This window comes from Haliotis rubra, unplaced genomic scaffold (genome assembly GCF_003918875.1).
Source record: "Haliotis rubra isolate DU_JTF1 unplaced genomic scaffold, ASM391887v1 Scf56, whole genome shotgun sequence".
Classification (NCBI taxonomy): domain Eukaryota; kingdom Metazoa; phylum Mollusca; class Gastropoda; order Lepetellida; family Haliotidae; genus Haliotis; species Haliotis rubra.
Window position 1 is genome coordinate 1,645,040 of NW_025767257.1, and position 21,376 is coordinate 1,666,415.

The 21,376-nt window shown below is 39.2% G+C and overlaps 1 long non-coding RNA gene across 1 annotated transcript; it reads right to left on the bottom strand.

Moving 5' to 3' along the window:
- Positions 1 to 7,485: 7,485 nt before the first annotated feature.
- LOC124253962 lies at positions 7,486 to 8,346 on the bottom strand. The gene is made up of 2 exons (XR_006892358.1): positions 8,235 to 8,346; positions 7,486 to 7,777 (listed from the first exon to the last, which is right to left on the bottom strand). It is a non-coding gene; the product is annotated as an uncharacterized LOC124253962 (long non-coding RNA).
- Positions 8,347 to 21,376: the final 13,030 nt, after the last annotated feature.

Sequence of the window (21,376 nt, forward strand, 5' to 3'; positions counted from 1 at the left end):
ACTAGTATCACTGTAGATGATAAACATCCTCATGTTTCTGTCCCAATGTAATGGAGACTGTGATGATGACCTAGTGAAATGCCATTCTTGCTTCTCCGGTGTAATCACAAAGGGTTCATTGCAAACCCAAATATTTTTCCATAAGTTGGTATCTAGTCTCCATGACAACTTTTTGAAACACATCTGAAAATAATTTACAAGTGTTTACCTATACCTATAAATCAGTTGAGAGGTGGTGGGGTAGCCTGGTGGTTAAAGCGTTGGCTTGTCATGCCGATGACCCGGGCTTGAATCCCCACAAGAGCACAATGTGTGAAGCCCATTTCTGGTATCCCCGCTGTGATATTGCTGGAATATTGCTAAAAACAGCATAAATCTCAACTCACTCACTTACTATAAATCAGCTGTCATGACTACATGGAGGTTCCTGGTAACCTATAAAAGTATTTATCTGTGTTTGATGACAAATTATTATACCTTTGAAACCCATGGAACACACTTTTATCAGAGACATTAAATTAATATCTGCTACATCATTTTGGAATTTTACCCAAGAACCGTTTAACACTTGTAGTTTGTAGTTGTAGTTTGTGCCAGAAACAGTGGTTGAACAGAATTATTTCATCCTTGAGTGGATGTACATCATATTTTTATGTGTTGATATGTCTTTCAGAATGTTTTGGCAAATGCTGCCTCTCCTAAACTGTGTTGTAAATTACCTGTACATAGAGCTGAGGAGTTGAAAACAATGCTATTTTATTCTTGTCAACATCTCACTGCATGTGTCATTACGAGAACATTTCCTGTGTTCTAAACTATCCTTGTCATTTCCATCATGGTTATGCAAACTGGTATTTTGTAAAGCTTTAAAAATGGCCAAAATGTAATGTTAGTCTTGTGGTAGAATTATTGGTTTTAGAAGAATCGAAAGGAAAATATTTGAGTTAATTTACATTTTGATAACTCTTACACTAGTTAATATATTTTTAGACATTGTCTTTGCATAAAGGCTTAGATCACAGGAGCACATTGTAAATGGTGCTTTGTTTATACTAATTTAATAATTATTGATGTCATTTATACTAATTTAATCAATATTGATAATGTGTACATATGTTGGATCTCATTATTGAGATCTTGAACCTAGTCCATTCATTTTGAGATGGTTAGTCATTGTACTGATAGGTTAATACCCAGATCCAAATCATAGCTATATGTCTGACGTTTTATTTATGAATAATGTGTTATTTTATTTATTTTTATTTCAACATGGAGCTGGTTGTACAAAAACTTAAAACAAACAGGTCACAAAAGACCCAAATATTCGCTCATTGAAATCACTTGTGTTTCAACAAAATGAAATGTTTTTTGTGTTGATTTTCTGATAATGAACATAGTATATATTTAGGTTATATTTACTTTATTTCCAAGAAAAATGGCTAAAAGTATTGCGTCATAATACGCTCATTCTTAGCGCTAATATTAATGATATGTAATCTCTTGTGTTTGTGTGAAGGACATGGTTCTCTTGGATGGTAATACATGTTATTTCGGCAACACAACTTGTCCTCAGTACTTTCACTTAGAAATCAGATCTCATGAACAAAATAATCCTGCTGATTAGAGCACTGTGTGGATTATCTCTCCTTGTTGTCATGGCGATTACATGACAAAATACAAGTTCATGCACTTCTAAACAGGCAACCAGGAATATCCAGTGTATTATGCCCTTGTTCTTGTGGTAGACACCTTACTCATTCACAAACATAGCTTTTGATTGGAATGAAATGTCCAATCAAATTACACCATTATTAGGTCTTGCTTTAATAATTCCGCAATTTTCAATATAGGTCTAGGCCAAACTCTTGTTTCTAAGAATGATAAATCATTTTAAATGTTGATTTGAGCCGAAAATGAATAAGTAGTAAATTAGTGCTAACTGAGATGAAGATGGTGACATCTCTATCAGGATGTCCAGCAGGATTTGCTGCCTGTGTTATCTATTCCTGGTTTCATCCTATGGTTGCCAGTCAGTCGGAGCTTAACAACCGGATTCAAAACGTAGTACTTGCCTATGACCAGATCATGATGTAAGTGGTAAGAGAATCCCAGTTAGTTGGATTACAGCTATTGTTCAAGCTACTGGTCACAAGCTCTGACTGTCGGACTGCTGCAGTCAAGGGCTCAAATCCTGGAAATGTATTGAGGTGGGTAACTTGTCAAAGTGTCACCTTCTTCCACTAAATGTTCTGTTGCAAGATGCCTCCCTTTAGTGATACTTGTCTTTCACTATCATAATTACTGAATCTCACTGTGCTGATTATCCATGTAAACATGACCAGATTTTCGACTGAGATTGTGTCATTAGGAAATATTGTGAGGAACCATACCCAAGTAAGCTTGACTGAGAGCAGTATAACCAGTGTTTGAAGTAGGCACGTCTAGAAGCTATGATTATATATCCCCACATACCCATGCAGTGCATTGCCAGAAATGCTTCATGCCAAATAGTAGGAGTAACTTTCAATGTAACTGACTCGGCATAAAGCTATGCATTTTCAGGATCCTGGCTACAGGCGGAACAGTGCCCGGCTACCCATTGAATAAAGTCCTGTGTCTTATGTTACTGAGTTCAATGGAATGCATAGGATATTTTATTTGATCTGTCTCCGTGGTAACCAGTCAGCCATTTTGTATTACTGTGTAAAACATGACATGTATGAGTTTGTACACAGCTGATGACGTTTGTGATTAACACTGACTAATAAAGCATCAGGACAAGCCTGTTTTATGTTTTTACCGATGTGGTGGGATGGGGACGGATGTTGATGTCAACAGCTTGATCAGCTGCTCCCGACACCTGCTCACTTTTGAAAGAGATGGTATGGGCAAACAACCTTGAACATCAGAGCAAGCATACAGAAGGCTTGATCTATGTGTTTGTAGTAATTCATTGGTTTGTCAATTGTATATTTAATGCACACGTTTATTCAGCCACTGGATTGTATTTATGAAGATCAACACCACAATAGTATAGATCAGTGGTTGGCTAGCCTGGTGGTGGGCGGTGGGGTAGCCTAGTGGTTAAAGCGTTGGCTTGTCACGCCGAAGACCCGGGTTCGATTCCCCACATGGGTACAATGTGTGAAGCCCATTTCTGGTGTCCCCCGCTGCGATATTGCTGGAATATTGCTAACAGCGGCGTAAAACCATACTCACTCACTCACTCACTAGCCTGGTGGTTCCTTCTCTTGGATACAGTGATATGTTATCAAACAATACTCCGCATCGCACCGCACCAATCAATCCACGAAGTCATGGATTTTCTCATGGGCCTATACATATACATTTTTAACGCACACGCTTATATCGAACTACGAACTAAGCTTAAGTAATATCTTTGAGTTCGTTATAACCGTAGTTTGCTATATGAGTGTGAGTGAGTTTAGTTTCACACCGCTTTTAGCAATATTCCAGCAATATCACGGCGGGGAACATCGGAAATGGGATTCACACGTTGTACCTAAGTGGGGAATCGACCCGGGCCATCGGCGTGACGAGCGAACGCTTTAACCTCTAGGCTAACCAACCGCTCCAGTTTGCTGCGTGAACCAGGACCCCACAGGGTTGATCGTTAACACTGAACAATCTGACAAGAAACAGTCGAATACGGTTGCATAAGTAAGAGCAGGTAAATAGTTATAGCATGACCAGAAATTATTGAGAATTTTAGGAATATGTTTAATTGGATTTCTAGTATAAACAACCTTGACCAGCTATCAAGTACTTGGTTTCATTCAAGAGAGACAACTCCGTTAATTCTTTTTCATTAGTTTGTGAAGAGTTATTCCCCTTTGTTTACTTGCTAGGAGACGACATTTTCAGTGATCCTCAGTGTGAATGATTTAGAGAAGAGGAAGTTGATTTAAGAGTATTATAACAAGGACATCAGATCAGCTAAAGTGATTTCAAGTAGAACAGGCATCCCTTTATCCACTGTTTATCGTGTTTTGAAAAATATTACAAATGGATATGGCATTGAGCACAAGGGAGGTGCAGGTAGGCCCAGAAAATAGACTGTCGGTGACAGGAGGCGACTTAGTATTCTTTTTCTAAAACAAACGAAGGAGTTTAGAAAACTTAAAGAACCACTAAACTTTGTTTTTGTTACTCTTTAACCATTACATATGAAAGATTTGTGGTTAGTCTTATGCGGAACACCAAATTTATTCTTTAAAACTTGTGGTTAATTAATACCGAGCGATTCAAAGTGGCCAAAAGTCGCCTGCTTCCCTCTCGCCCGCCAACGAAACCACAGACAGGTTACGTAACTCTGTCGCCAGAGCACTGCAGTGACGTCATATGAGGAACGATTTTCAGTTAGTTGTATAGAAAATGTGTAGCACGCTCATCATTTTGATGATTTCTCGACATCAACGACGACATGCCGAATCGTTGCTTTGTCGTCAATTGCTCCTAGGGGTCGGGCGTGTCCCCATGCACAGATTTCTACAGGACCCCGCAGTTCGTGCTAAATGGGTTATGTTTGTGAGTGCGAAGCGAGCGTTGTGGAAGCCTGAAACGATATCTTACTTGTGTTCAGATCGCTTCACGGAAGTTAAAGAATCAAAACTACTTTACTAGTTGTAGTAAAATATGCATATGATTGATGACCATAAAGATTTTCTATGACACAACTTGTAACATAACGATTTCTTCCTCGGAAGTGAGGTTGTGGTCGAAGTAACAATAATATTGTAAGTAGTATTATATTGACTCCACCTCGCTGCCACGAGAGAAATTGTTATGATATATATACTGCTAGTCATGCAAAATCCTATTATTATCAATCAAATACATATTTTACTACCAGTAGAAAGTAGTTTTGATTTTAGACTCGGTGAAAACAAACCTAAATACCATTTATCCTCAGACTGGCGGATGTTCCCGACAGGGCGCCGCCATTTTAAAAAAAAAAATCTGTTAGAATTAATGAGATTATAGTTTGTTTTCATCAAGTTAGAAAATCAAGACTACTTTCTACTCGTTGTTAAATATGTATTGGAATCATAACCAAACGGATTTTGCATGACACAACTTATAACATAACGATTTCTTCCACGAAAGCGAGGTGGGGGTCGAAGTCACAATACTGCGCGATAAATTTCTTGCTACATTCCCATGGTTAATGTCCACTCACCAGTATGTAGATACTAGTCAATGTGCGTCTTTATATTTGGTCTTATAATCCTAATTAGTTTATTATCACACTTGTATGCATTTTGAAACTAAATAAAAAGCAGACGATCTGCTGATACTTATAGTGAATTTATAACAGAACTGTAATATCTAGACATTTTATAGTTTGCCAATGTGAATCATAATTCGCACACACACCCTAGTGCATGTTGTCTGTCTCATTACACTTCACGGCGAAAACAATGATTCTGTTGAATGCTACGACAAATGAATAAAAACAAAATGCAAATATTAAAATTAAAACAGATTAAAGTTATAGGAACAATATCAGGCCATTACCTTGTTCGAGGAATGTATCCATCAATATCCACAAAACTGTTCCAAATGATGTGTCTTTTAACAGTTTAATATACGAAAAAGTGATAAATCTTTTCAGGTATTGGTGTATAGTCTCATTGGTCACCCAAGATAGCACACCTGGCAACTAATTGCATAATGTCCGCCTTTCTTTAAAAGCAGTAATTTAGTTAGCCAATAATGGGCAATCAATCAATGTATTGCCGGTTAATCCTTTTTGACAGAAGGACGTTGTTTTACGCAGACACCGACACGACAGAGTGTATTCAGTATAGATTAGTAAATCTACATACATAAACACTACCTTTGACACAATTCTGTGTAAGATAAAAGTAATTAATCAATCAGCGTGTTATCGGTTAATCCTTTGATCGATGTTTATAATGTTGAATATTTACTCCAGACACAAGAAATGCCAAATGGGAACCTTTGTCGGGTAATCTAAGTGTGTTACCACTAATTATACCTGTTATAAATTCATTAACTGACCATCAAGTGAATGATGACAAATAACATGTGTAGGTTTATACCACCTAACACGGGTTACAACGAGGGAGTATTAATTGCTGTATTGCATGTGAAAACTTATGGGCCGACACTGTTTTGAGAATACAAACAGATTTTACATGACATGATTAAATATCGAGGTAAAACAACACAGAAATGGGATCAATTTGGATCAGTCATTATACAAATAGGGGCCTAACGACACCAATCGATTTTGACAGAATCGTCTATGAAAACAAGTTGTAACTCGGAAACTAGGCAAAAGCAGGAGACAAAATTAAATGACAGTAGATTGTGAGAACATATAGCTTTCATTTTCCACAACAATTGTCACGATTTCAGGTTTATACAAGCCGGTAAACACGATAATTTAACCCCTAAAATGTAGATGAATTCTGCATCGGCTCTCAAAGCTATTCCTCATATGACGTCACAGAGGCGCGCCGCTCTGATTGGTTGAAATTTCTGTTCGCGGGTGAGAATTGTGCACTGTTGTCAAAAGGTCGATTTAAGTCAATTAAAGGTCGAAATGAGTAGTTTTAATGACGGGGTTTCATTTATAACGATGCCAGTTAGTGATTTATGTATTTGTACCCCTAGGGTTTATGTGACCTTAAGGCTGGATATGATTGATAGAGGAACTGTGGCTGTCTGTAAGGAGACAATTAGAACTGAACTGCATGCAATGGGTTTGCAGAAAAGTCGAGGAATTCCATCACCGATCATGAAACCTGAACAAAAGGAGCGAAGGTCGAACTGGTGCTTACAGCATAGAAATTTTAACTGGGACAATGTGATTTTCTCAGATGAAAGTTCTGTGTGGCTGTTTTCTAATACACTGATATTCTGGACCAAACAAACTGAAAAACCTTTGTATCAGCGCCCAAAGTACAGTCCGAAATTTAACGTGTGGGGTGGCATATCTGTGTTAGGGGCAACGTGTATTTGAAGGGAACATGAACAGTGAGAGGTACACAGATATTCTCGAGGGACATTTACTTCCATCTGCTCACGCGTTCTATGGAAATTTTTAGATTTTCCAGAAGGACAATGACCCAAAACATCGTTCAAAGCACTCACAGGACTGGTTTCGGACCCAAAATATGCCATTATTAGATTGGCCAAGCTATATAGCCCTGACCTAAATCCAATAGAAAATGTTAGGGGACCTATGAAGGAAAGTGTCAATAAGACAAATCTGACAAATATTGCTGAAATGAAAGAAGAGGTGGTCCGATATTGGGACAGCATGGACCACGACTTTCTAACTTCTTTGATCAGTAGTATGCCCCGCCGCATTGAAGCCTGCAATGCTGCCCATGGTGACTTGACAAAATACTAACTGTTCACCTGTCTTTGAATCTGGAGTTAAGTTCTGCTAATATTCACATTTAATACGTGAGTAATGAGTGAAAAAATATAAAAAATTACAATCTTTAAATTCTCAATAATTTCTGGTTGTACTGTAAAATGATGCGGGCGTTGTTGAACGGTATAACTTCACACGCTAGCGCCCAACAAGCCCTGCCTTCCTCTCTCCACAGATGTTACAGAATTTTGGGCAGTACAGATGTGCCGAGGCTTTCTTCGGAGCATATGTCATTGGTATCACTGAGCCACTTGCAATCGAAGCCGTCGGTATCTTTGCATGCTGAAAACGTTGTTGTGACAGTAGTCGCTGTCGTCGACGTTGTAGTTGTGGATGTTGTGATGTCTGAAAGTAAGGAGGAATCAGTTGAGTTGGTGAGTATGCATTTTACCGCTGGATTTTCCCCATAGTTTACTGGACCTTTCACTAAAACATACGGCCGCCTCCGAGGTGTAGTGGTTAGAGCGTCCGCCCGGAGAGCGAAAGGTCGCGGGTTCGATCCCCGGTCGCGTTATACCAATAGACGTTAAAATATGGTACTTGTTGGTCTCTGTCTGGCGCTCAGCATTAATGGGTACAACAAGGACTGGTCGGCTCGGAGTCAGTATAATGTGTCTGAGCGGGGTATTCATGCTTCACTGCGGCATGGTATCTCAGTGAGCTAGCACTATAATACCAGCTTAAGTCTGGGCTAGTACAAGCAGCCGCATATACACATACACACGCATGCACGTCGTCATATGAGCGAAATATTCTCAAGTACGACGTAAAACCCAATTTCACCTCACCTCACCTCACTTACCGCATAAATCGCAGAAGTTCTGGCAGTGAGTTAAGGCCCACGACGCATACTGGGTACAAACAGATTTACCGTAAGATGTACAGTCCTTTAGGGTATCCAAACAAAAGTCACCTACAACAAAACAAGAAAACAAAACTAGCATCTAACATTTTTGACAGACTTTCTACCGTTCTTTGGTAATATTTGGTTTCTGTTCTGGATTTACCTGTCAGAGGATTTGTTTCCTTTACTTTCCTTCCTCACTTTTTCACTCGTGAACATCCGGGTTAGAATATTGATTTTCAGTAACCCATGCTTGTCGTAAGAGGCGACTAGCGGGATCAGGTGGTCAGACTCGCTGACTTGGTTGACACATGTCATCGGTTCCCAATTGCGCAGATCGATGCTCGTGCTGTTGATCACTGGATTGTCTGGTCCAGACTCGATTATTTACAGACCACCGCCATACAGCTGGAATATTGGTGAGTGCGGCGTCACACACGTAGTAATAATAGTAGCCAGGTTAATGTAACTGTCATATAGTCGTGCACAAGTGTCAAATCAGGCCTACCAGTACAGTCAGAATTGACACTCTGGGTAATTAAATGACAAATGACATAAAGCCAAATCTACAGTCAATATAAACTGAATGTATTAATACAGGAGTGACAAATTATATCACAGTAAACAGATAACTACATATTACAAGTGGGGTATATAATGTGCACTAGTATATTTATTTTAGCTTTAACATTGTTAAGTAACTTGCATAGTTAATCAATCCGCCATTAACCTGCAAGAACAGAATATGCTGTTGCAATACAAGCTTCGACATTATTTGTCATACAAACACAAGCATTAATTCTACTCATATTTTTTCTTAATTTTGACACTAGAAGGGCCTTCGTTAGAGATCATGCCTCCGCCTTGCACAGCAATCTCCTTTCACTAGTACATTTTTAAAGTACTACTGTTTACTTGTACTTTAATGTACTTTCACCAAACCGTACGCAGATAGCCCTGAATTGTGTAATACCTAACATAACCACCAAGATATTATTTATATTCTCCATTTATTTAACATTGCGATTATTTTCATGGTACCTCTGTGTGCATGCACTTTAACATACACTCTTCAAAAAAAAAAAGAAACGCAAAATAAAATGTGAAAATAATGATCGAAAGTTTGTATGCATATGTCAAATTAAGTATGTTTTAAGAGTTGAATATTGTTGTTGGTATGGTTTAGAAGAACATGCGTGAGCGAATGCAACCATAAACGATTTTGAATGGTTTTATCGATCATGATTGTCGTGACTGTTATGGAACACAAGCAAAAAGCTGCAATTATTGCTTTTCACAGGAAAAGCATGAGTACAACCTATGACTATAAAAGACCCAAATGCATCTCGAAAATTCATCCAAGACCCTTGCAATATCTAGGTGAGAAAACGGGACGTCTCAACGGTTCCCACCGAAATATTGCCATTGGACGATTACAAGCTGACGAATCAAAGAGTGTTGTGGCGAGGACCTCCAGCATTCATCCCAGCACAATAACGCGTTTGCGGGATCGTTTTGTGCATTCCATTTCGACAAATTACCACCCAAGACCAGGAAGACCGTGAGTCACCACACCAGCCCAAGATCGCTACATCCGGGTAACCCATCTACGTGACTGCCATCGTTCCGCCCGGGACACAGCACAAAAACGGTTTGGAGCCCGGAGAATGGCCGACCGGACAATCAGGAACCGTCTCCGAGAGGTAGGTATGCTTGCCAGACGTCCAAAGGTGGCCCCCCCTCTCTGATACGATTACATCACCATATGGTGTAACGCGGTGCAGCCATGGAACCTTGGAAACTGGAGGCACATATGGTTCAGTGATGAATTGCGGTATCCCCTCAAGCGACGTGACGGAAGACAACGTGTCTGCAGACCACGCTATGAACGTTTTGCATCCAACTGCATCAGGCAAGTAGACAGATTTGGTGGAGCTGGTGTGATGATGTGGGGAGCCATCTCTTACACCCGCAGATCTGAATTGGTGCTCGTCCAAGGCAATCTTACGGCCGCTCGATAGATCGACCAGATTCTCCTTCCTCACGCGCATTGCCTTGTCCACCGCCAAAGGGAGCTGTACCAACAGGACAACGCCAGACTTCACACAGCACGTGCTACGGTGTCAGGCCGGGAAAGCCACATTTAGAAAATGACTGTTGCCGGGAAGGCCACATTTCAGTTACATGGCAGTAGCCGGTAAAGCCACATTTCCAATAGATTATTAATTAATGGATTACCGTAACCGGTAAAAGAGTGTCCTCATGCATAATATTGTTTTCACAAGAAACGAATAATCTTTCCTACTCTGCTACAGTGGACTACCTGGACAATAACAACATCAATGTCCTGCCCTGGCCCTCTAGAACCCCGGATCTGAAACCAATTGAATACCTGTGGGATCAGACAGATAAACGTGTACGTTAACGTCGCAATCCGCCATTGAGGCTTTAACAGTAACTATTGTTCAACTTGCTGCAGGAGGAATGGAGGATTCCACAACGAAACATCCAACAACTGATTCAATCTGTGTCAAGGAGGTGTCGTGCAATTCTAGATGTAAGAAGTGGTCATACAAGGTAGTAACGTCAATGACTATGATGACTGTCATTCTTGTGAAATGTGCACGAGGTATTGCTCTGCATAATTTCAATTCTGTACCGTTTATTTTCGTTGATTTACATAATTGAATAAGACCAAATGTTTCAATGATATTTTGCTTTTGCGTTTCTTTTTTTGAAGAGTGTACTTTCTTCAACATCTAATTGATTGTCCTGGGAACATACCCAAGAGATCCAGTAAGTTGCACTGATATCCATCTAGTAGAACCAGATCATATTGATTATTATGCATACATATATTACTGAGATTCATGGTATATAATGGTAGTTGTAAAACACACATCACAAGGTACATTGTGATATACTACATGCCTATGTTGTGATAGGTTTATAAAAAATATGTTTTTCTTACTTTGGTGTTGCAGCTCGATTATGGGTACCGATGGTCAGTTACCCCAGAATGACACTTATAATCATCAGAAAAAATGGAACCATGGTTTTCTGAATCATATGCAATACTTATTACAGTTATCAGTGGTTCCAAAAAATTAACATGCACTTCCCACGGAAAGCATTTTTGCTACATAAGCCCCTGCACTACCAGCCACTGCTAAGCGCATTCATTGGAGGTGTCTCGTGAAATTTTGCGCAAAATTGTTTCCTCTACAGCGATCCAGAATGTCAAACCGCGGTGAAATCAGGTGTGACTGTACATGGAAAAGTTGCAGCTTTCGACCATTAACTGAACGAATGAGAAATGAGCCAGTTTTTCACAACAATCTGTTCCTCAAAATGTGTGACGTTACCTCACAAGTACACGGGTTTGTGGACCATTTAAATAACTCGTCCAGCTTCTATTGTGTCTTTGTGTAAAAGTCCAGCAAGGGAACTTTTGTCATCCGAATTTGGCTAGAGTGTATCTCTGTAAAAATACCACTTACGACAATCTCCCCCTCAGTGTTAATGTCTGCAACTGAGCTGTATATTTCACATACCACAGAAACCACAATACTGCTTGCATTTGTCACGTGCCCAATCTTCGTACTGAGTGCATACTGACTTGCCGTACTGGTGACAGTTAGGTTCCTCGTCACCACACATGGTCAGCTTAGTATCTGAAACACATGTTCTGTCTTAGTGTTCTGTAGGTGGTGATATATCAGTGTATGTCTTAATGTTCTGTAGGTGGTGACATATCGGTGTATATCCTAATATTCTGTAGGTGGTGACATATCGGTGTATATCCTTGTGTTCTGTACGTGGTGACATATCAGTGTATGTCCTAATGTTCTGTACGTGGTGACATATCAGTGTAAATCCTATATGTTCTGTCCTAATGGTGTAGGTGACATATCGGTGTATATCCTCATGTTCTGTAGGTGGTGACATATCGGTGTATATCCTAATGTTCTGTAGGTGGTGTGGTATATCCCTGTGTATCGGTGTATATGTATATCCTTGTGTTCTGTAGGTGGTGATAGATCTGTGTGTATCCTAATGTTCTGTAGGTGGTGATATATCTGTGCATATCGGTGTATATTCTGTAGGTGGTGATATATCGGTGTGTATCCTTGTGTTCTGTAGGTGGTGGTGATGGATAATGTTCTGTATATCCTTGTGTTCTGTAGGTGGTGATAGATCTGTCTGTATATCCTTAATGTTCTGTAGGTGGTGATAAATCTGTGTGCAGTATCCCTAATGTTCTGTAGGTGGTGATAGATCTGTGTGTATCCTAATGTTCTGTAGGTGGTGATAGATCTGTGTATATCCTGTGTGTTCTGTAGGTGGTGATAGATCTGTGTATATCCTAGTGTTCTGTAGGTGGTGATAGATCTGTGTATATCCTAATGTTCTGTAGGTGGTGATAGATCTGTGTATATCCTAATGTTCTGTAGGTGGTGATAGATCTGTGTATATCCTTAATGTTCTGTAGGTGGTGATAGATCTGTGTATATCCTAATCTTCTGTAGGTGGTGATAGATATGTGTATATCCTAATGTTCTGTAGGTGGTGATAGATCTGTGTATATCCTAATGTTCTGTAGGTGGTGATAGATCTGTGTGTATCCTTGTGTTCTGTAGGTGGTGATAGATCTGTGTATATCCTAATCTTCTGTAGGTGGTGATAGATATGTGTATATCCTAATGTTCTGTAGGTGGTGATTGATCTGTGTATATCCTAATGTTCAGTAGGTGGTGATAGATATGTGTATATCCTAGTGTTCTGTATGTTGTCAGGTTGCTATGTATATCCTAGTGTTCTGTATGTTGTCAGCTTACTGTGTATATCCTAGTGTTCTGTATGTTGTCAGGTTACTGTGTATATCCTAGTGTTCTGTATGTTGTCAGGTTGCTGTGTATATCCTAGTGTTCTGTATGTTGTCAGGTTACTGTGTATATCCTAGTGTTCTGTATGTTGTCAGCTTACTGTGTATATCCTAGTGTTCTGTATGTTGTCAGCTTACTGTGTATATCCTAGTGTTCTGTATGTTGTCAGGTTACTGTGTATATCCTAGTGTTCTGTATGTTGTCAGGTTACTGTGTATATCCTAGTGTTCTGTATGTTGTCAGGTTGCTGTGTATATCCTAGTGTTCTGTATGTTGTCAGGTTACTGTGTATATCCTAGTGTTCTGTATGTTGTCAGGTTACTGTGTATATCCTAGTGTTCTGTATGTTGTCAGGTTACTGTGTATATCCTAGTGTTCTGTATGTTGTCAGGTTACTGTGTATATCCTAGTGTTCTGTATGTTGTCAGGTTACTGTGTATATCCTAGTGTTCTGTATGTTGTCAGGTTACTGTGTATATCCTAGTGTTCTGTATGTTGTCAGGTTACTGTGTATATCCTAGTGTTCTGTATGTTGTCAGGTTACTGTGTATATCCTAGTGTTCTGTATGTTGTCAGGTTACTGTGTATATCCTAGTGTTCTGTATGTTGTCAGGTTACTGTGTATATCCTAGTGTTCTGTTCCTAGTGTTCTGTTATGTGTTGTCAGGTTACTGTGTATATCCTAGTGTTCTGTATGTTGTCAGGTTACTGTGTATATCCTAGTGTTCTGTATGTTGTTCTGTATGTTGTCAGGTTACTGTGTATATCCTAGTGTTCTGTATGTTGTCAGGTTACTGTGTATATCCTAGTGTTCTGTATGTTGTTAGGTTACTGTGTATATCCTAATGTTCTGTATGTTGTGAGGTTACTGTGTCTATCCTAGTGTTCTGTATGTTGTGAGGCTACTGTGTCTATCTTAGTGTTCTGTATGTTGTCAGGTTACTGTGTATATCCTATTGTCCTGTATGTTGTCAGGTTACTGTGTATATCCTAGTGTTCTGTATGTTGTCAGGTTACTGTGTATATCCTAGTGTTCTGTATGTTGTCAGGTTACTGTGTATATCCTAGTGTTCTGTATGTTGTCAGGTTACTGTGTATATCCTAGTGTTCTGTATGTTGTCAGGTTGCTGTGTATATCCTAGTGTTCTGTATGTTGTCAGGTTACTGTGTATATCCTAGTGTTCTGTATGTTGTCAGGTTACTGTGTATATCCTAGTGTTCTGTATGTTGTCAGGTTACTGTGTATATCCTTGTGTTCTGTATGTTGTCAGGTTACTGTGTATATCCTAGTGTTCTGTATGATGTCAGGTTACTGTGTATATCCTAGTGTTCTGTATGTTGTCAGGTTACTGTGTATATCCTAGTGTTCTGTATGTTGTCAGGTTACTGTGTATATCCTAGTGTTCTGTATGTTGTCAGGTTACTGTGTATATCCTAGTGTTCTGTATGTTGTCAGGTTACTGTGTATATCCTAGTGTTCTGTATGTTGTCAGGTTACTGTGTATATCCTAGTGTTCTGTATGTTGTCAGGTTACTGTGTATATCCTAGTGTTCTGTATGTTGTCAGGTTACTGTGTATATCCTAGTGTTCTGTATGTTGTCAGGTTACTGTGTATATCCTAGTGTTCTGTATGTTGTCAGGTTACTGTGTATATCCTAGTGTTCTGTATGTTGTCAGGTTACTGTGTATATCCTAGTGTTCTGTATGTTGTCAGGTTACTGTGTATATCCTAGTGTTCTGTATGTTGTCAGGTTGCTGTGTATATCCTAGTGTTCTGTATGTTGTCAGGTTACTGTGTATATCCTAGTGTTCTGTATGTTGTCAGGTTACTGTGTATATCCTAGTGTTCTGTATGTTGTCACATTACGTTGTCTATCCTAGTGTTCTGTATGTTGTCACGTTACTGTGTATATCCTAGTGTTCTGTATGTTGTCAGGTTACTGTGTATATCCTAGTGTTCTGTATGTTGTCACGTTACTGTGTATATCCTAGTGTTCTGTATGTTGTCAGGTTACTGTGTATATCCTTGTGTTCTGTATGTTGTCAGGTTGCTGTGTATATCCTAGTGTTCTGTATGTTGTCAGGTTACTGTTAATGTCTATCCTAGTGTTCTGTATGTTGTCAGGTTACTGTGTATATCCTAGTGTTCTGTATGATGTCATATTACTGTATGTGTCAGGTTACGTATCCTAGTGTTCTGTATGTTGTCAGGTTACTGTGTATATCCTAGTGTTCTGTATGTTGTCAGGTTACTGTGTATATCCTTGTGTTCTGTATGTTGTCAGGTTGCTGTGTATATCCTAGTGTTCTGTATGTTGTCAGGTTACTGTGTATATCCTAGTGTTCTGTATGTTGTCAGGTTACTGTGTATATCCTTGTGTTCTGTATGATGTCAGGTTGCTTTGATATCCTTGTGTGCTCTGTATGTTGTCAGGTTACGTGTCTATCCTAGTGTTCTGTATGTTGTCACGTTACTGTGTATATCCTAGTGTTCTGTATGTTGTCAGGTTACTGTGTATATCCTAGTGTTCTGTATGTTGTCAGGTTACTGTGTATATCCTAGTGTTCTGTATGTTGTCAGGTTAATGTGTATATCCTAGTGTTCTGTATGTTGTCAGGTTACTGTGTATATCCTTGTGTTCTGTATGTTGTCAGGTTACTGTGATATCCTAGTGTTCTGTATGTTGTCAGGTTACTGTGTATATCCTAGTGTTCTGTATGTTGTCAGGTTACTGTGTATATCCTAGTGTTCTGTATGTTGTCAGGTTACTGTGTATATCCTAGTGTTCTGTATGTTGTCAGGTTACTGTGTATATCCTATTGTCCTGTATGTTGTCAGGTTACTGTGTATATCCTAGTGTTCTGTATGTTGTCAGGTTACTGTGTATATCCTAGTGTTCTGTATGTTGTCAGGTTACTGTGTCTATCCTAGTGTTCTGTATGTTGTCAGGTTACTGTGTATATCCTAGTGTTCTGTATGTTGTCAGGTTACTGTGTATATCCTAGTGTTCTGTATGTTGTCAGGTTACGTGTGTATATCCTAGTGTTCTGTATGTTGTCAGGTTACTGTGTATATCCTAGTGTTCTGTATGTTGTCAGGTTACTGTGTATATCCTTGTGTTCTGTATGTTGTCAGGTTACTGTGTATATCCTAGTGTTCTGTATGTTGTCAGGTTACTGTGTATATCCTAGTGTTCTGTATGTTGTCAGGTTACTGTGTCTATCCTAGTGTTCTGTATGTTGTCAGGTTACTGTGTATATCCTTGTGTTCTGTATGTTGTCAGGTTACTGTGTATATCCTTGTGTTCTGTATGTTGTCAGGTTACTGTGTATATCCTAGTGTTCTGTATGTTGTCAGGTTACTGTGTATATCCTAGTGTTCTGTATGTTGTCAGGTTACTGTGTATATCCTAGTGTTCTGTATGTTGTCAGGTTGCTGTGTATATCCTAGTGTTCTGTATGTTGTCAGGTTACTGTGTCTATCCTAGTGTTCTGTATGTTGTCAGGTTACTGTGTATATCCTAGTGTTCTGTATGTTGTCAGGTTGCTGTGTATATCCTAGTGTTCTGTATGTTGTCACGTTACTGTGTATATCCTAGTGTTCTGTATGTTGTCAGGTTACTGTGTATATCCTAGTGTTCTGTATGTTGTCAGGTTACTGTGTATATCCTAGTGTTCTGTATGTTGTCAGGTTACTGTGTCTATCCTAGTGTTCTGTATGTTGTCAGGTTACTGTGTATATCCTTGTGTTCTGTATGATGTCAGGTTACTGTGTATATCCTAGTGTTCTGTATGTTGTCAGGTTACTGTGTCTATCCTAGTGTTCTGTATGTTGTCAGGTTACTGTGTATATCCTAGTGTTCTGTATGTTGTCAGGTTACTGTGTATATCCTTGTGTTCTGTATGTTGTCAGGTTGCTGTGTATATCCTAGTGTTCTGTATGTTGTCAGGTTAATGTGTATATCCTAGTGTTCTGTATGTTGTCAGGTTACTGTGTATATCCTAGTGTTCTTTATGATGTCAGGTTGCTGTGTATATCCTTGTGTTCTGTATGTTGTCAGGTTACGTTGTCTATCCTAGTGTTCTGTATGTTGTCACGTTACTGTGTATATCCTAGTGTTCTGTATGTTGTCAGGTTACTGTGTATATCCTTGTGTTCTGTATGTTGTCAGGTTGCTGTGTATATCCTAGTGTTCTGTATGTTGTCAGGTTACTGTGTATATCCTAGTGTTCTGTATGTTGTCAGGTTACTGTGTATATCCTGTGTGTTCTTTATGATGTCAGGTTGCTTTGATATCCTTGTGCTCTGTATGTTGTCAGGTTACTGTGTATATCCTAGTGTTCTGTATGTTTTCAGGTTACTGTGTATATCCTAGTGTTCTGTATGTTGTCACGTTACTGTGTATATCCTAGTGTTCTGTATGTTGTCAGGTTACTGTGTATATCCTAGTTTTTCTGTATAATGTTAGGTTAAGGTTACTGTGTATATCCTAGTGTTCTGTATGTTGTCAGGTTACTGTGTATATCCTAGTGTTCTGTATAATGTCAGGTTACTGTGTATATCCTTGTGTTCTGTATGTTGTCAGGTTACTGTGTATATCCTAGTGTTCTGTATGTTGTCAGGTTACTGTGTATATCCTAGTGTTCTGTATGTTGTTAGGTTACTGTATATATCCTAATGTTCTGTATGTTGTCACGTTACTGTGTATATCCTATTGTCCTGTATGTTGTCAGGTTACTGTGTATATCCTAGTGTTCTGTATGTTGTCAGGTTACTGTGTATATCCTAGTGTTCTGTATGTTGTCAGGTTACTGTGTCTATCCTAGTGTTCTGTATGTTGTCAGGTTACTGTGTATATCCTATTGTTCTGTATGTTGTCAGGTTACTGTGTATATCCTAGTGTTCTGTATGTTGTCAGGTTACTGTGTCTATCCTAGTGTTCTGTATGTTGTCAGGTTGCTGTGTATATCCTAGTGTTCTGTATGTTGTCAGGTTACTGTGTATATCCTAGTGTTCTGTATGTTGTCAGGTTACTGTGTATATCCTAGGTTTCTGTATAATGTCAGGTTACTGCGTATATCCTAGTGTTCTGTATGTTGTCAGGTTACTGTGTATATCCTAGTGTTCTGTATGTTGTCAGGTTACTGTGTATATCCTAGTGTTCTGTATGTTGTCAGGTTACTGTGTATATCCTAGTGTTCTGTATGTTGTCAGGTTACTGTGTATATCCTAGTGTTCTGTATGTTGTCAGGTTACTGTGTATATCCTAGTGTTCTGTATGTTGTTAGGTTACTGTGTATATCCTAATGTTCTGTATGTTGTGAGGTTACTGTGTCTATCCTAGTGTTCTGTATGTTGTGAGGTTACTGTGTATATCCTTGTGTTCTGTATGTTGTCAGGTTGCTGTGTATATCCTAGTGTTCTGTATGTTGTCAGGTTACTGTGTATATCCTAGTGTTCTGTATGTTGTCAGGTTACTGTGTATATCCTAGTGTTCTGTATGTTGTCAGGTTACTGTGTATATCCTAGTGTTCTGTATGTTGTCAGGTTACTGTGTATATCCTTGTGTTCTGTATGTTGTCAGGTTACTGTGTATATCCTAGTGTTCTGTATGTTGTCAGGTTACTGTGTATATCCTAGTGTTCTGTATGTTGTCAGGTTACTGTGTATATCCTAGTGTTCTGTATGTTGTCAGGTTACTGTGTATATCCTAGTGTTCTGTATGTTGTCAGGTTACTGTGTATATCCTAGTGTTCTGTATGTTGTCAGGTTACTGTGTATATCCTAGTGTTCTGTATGTTGTCAGGTTACGGTGTATATCCTAGTGTTCTGTATGTTGTCAGGTTGCTGTGTATACCCTAGTGTTCTGTATGTTGTCAGGTTGCTGTGTATATCCTAGTGTTCTCTGGGTGTTTGTGAATATCATACTTCACTTGGTATTTTTAGGTCTGTGCATGGTGAGCAGTATCTGTGCATATCCTCCTCCAGGTAGTCTATGTATACTGAAATGTTCTGCATATGGTCATTTGTAGATGCACATCCTAATGTTATCTGGGTGGTCATGTCATGTCATGTTATATGTAGATGCACATCCTAATGTTACCTGGGTGGTCATGTCATGTCATATCATGTTATATGTAGATGCACATCCTAGTGTTATCTGGGTGGTCATGTCATGTCATGTCATGTCATGTTATATGTAGATGCACATCCTAGTGTTATCTGGGTGGTCATGTCATGTCATGTTATATGTAGATGCACATCCTAATGTTACCTGGGTGGTCATGTCATGTCATGTCATGTTATATGTAGATGCACATCCTAATGTTATCTGGGTGGTCATGTCATGTCATGTCATGTTATATGTAGATGCACATCCTAGTGTTATCTGGGTGGTCATGTCATGTCATGTCATGTTATATGTAGATGCACATCCTAGTGTTATCTGGGTGGTCATGTCATGTCATGTTATATGTAGATGCACATCCTAATGTTACCTGGGTGGTCATGTCATGTCATGTCATGTTATATGTAGATGCACATCCTAGTGTTTTCTGGGTGGTCATGTCATGTCATGTCATGTTATATGTAGATGCACATCCTAATGTTACCTGGGTGGTCATGTCATGTCATGTCATGTTATATGTAGATGCACATCCTAATGTTACCTGAGTGGTCATGTCATGTCATGTCATGTTATATGTAGATGCACATCCTAGTGTTATCTGGGTGGTCATGTCATGTCATGTCATGTTATATGTAGATGCACATCCTAGTGTTTTCTGGGTGGTCATGTCATGTCATGTCATGTTATATGTAGATGCACATCCTAATGTTACCTGGGTGGTCATGTCATGTCATGTCATGTTATATGTAGATGCACATCCTAATGTTACCTGGGTGGTCATGTCATGTCATGTCATGTTATATGTAGATGCACATCCTAGTGTTTTCTGGGTGGTCATGTCATGTCATGTCATGTTATATGTAGATGCACATCCTAATGTTATCTGGGTGGTCATGTCATGTCATGTCATGTTATATGTAGATGCACATCCTAATGTTACCTGAGTGGTCATGTCATGTCATGTCATGTTATATGTAGATGCACATCCTAATGTTATCTGGGTGGTCATGTCATGTCATGTCATGTTATATGTAGATGCACATCCTAGTGTTTTCTGGGTGGTCATGTCATGTCATGTCATGTTATATGTAGATGCACATCCTAATGTTACCTGAGTGGTCATGTCATGTCATGTCATGTTATATGTAGATGCACATCCTATGTTACCTGGGTGGTCATGTCATGTCATGTCATGTTATATGTGATGCACATCCTAATGTTACCTGGGTGGTCATGTCATGTCATGTCATGTTATATGTAGATGCACATCCTAATGTTACCTGAGTGGTCATGTCATGTCATGTCATGTTATATGTAGATGCACATCCTAATGTTATCTGAGTGGTCATGTCATGTCATGTTATATGTAGATGCACATCCTAATGTTATCTGAGTGGTCATGTCATGTCATGTCATGTTATATGTAGATGCACATCCTAATGTTACCTGAGTGGTCATGTCATGTCATGTCATGTTATATGTAGATGCACATCCTAATGTTATCTGAGTGGCCATGTCATGTCATGTCATGTTATATGTAGATGCACATCCTAATGTTATCTGGTCATTTCATGTCATGTTATAGTGGCACACATCCATGTTATCAGTGTCATGTCATGTTATATGTAGATGCACATCCTAATGTTATCTGAGTGGTCATGTCATGTCATGTCATGTTATATGTAGATGCACATCCTAGTGTGTTCAGGGTGGTCATGTCATGTCATGTCATGTTATATGTAGATGCACATCCTAATGTTATCTGAGTGGCCATGCCCTAGTGTTGTCCAGAGAAAGTGCATTATCCGGGGTTTCAAATGTTGATATTATCTCGCGCATTATGCATCAAACATCTTATGTTAATATGCTATATTGTTGTAATTAGTAAAGCAGGAACTTTAAACATTGGTATATGGTCAGATGATGGGTGTAGTGCTCACCACAGAAATTGCAGAATTTCTTGCAGTTTTGGTGTGCCCAGTAAGCATTTTGGACACAGACATTATCGTATTCGGCACACTCAGTAGATACATCTGTGCATGTTGGCTCTGAAATAAAGTCACAAATGGGATGTTGACGAAGGTT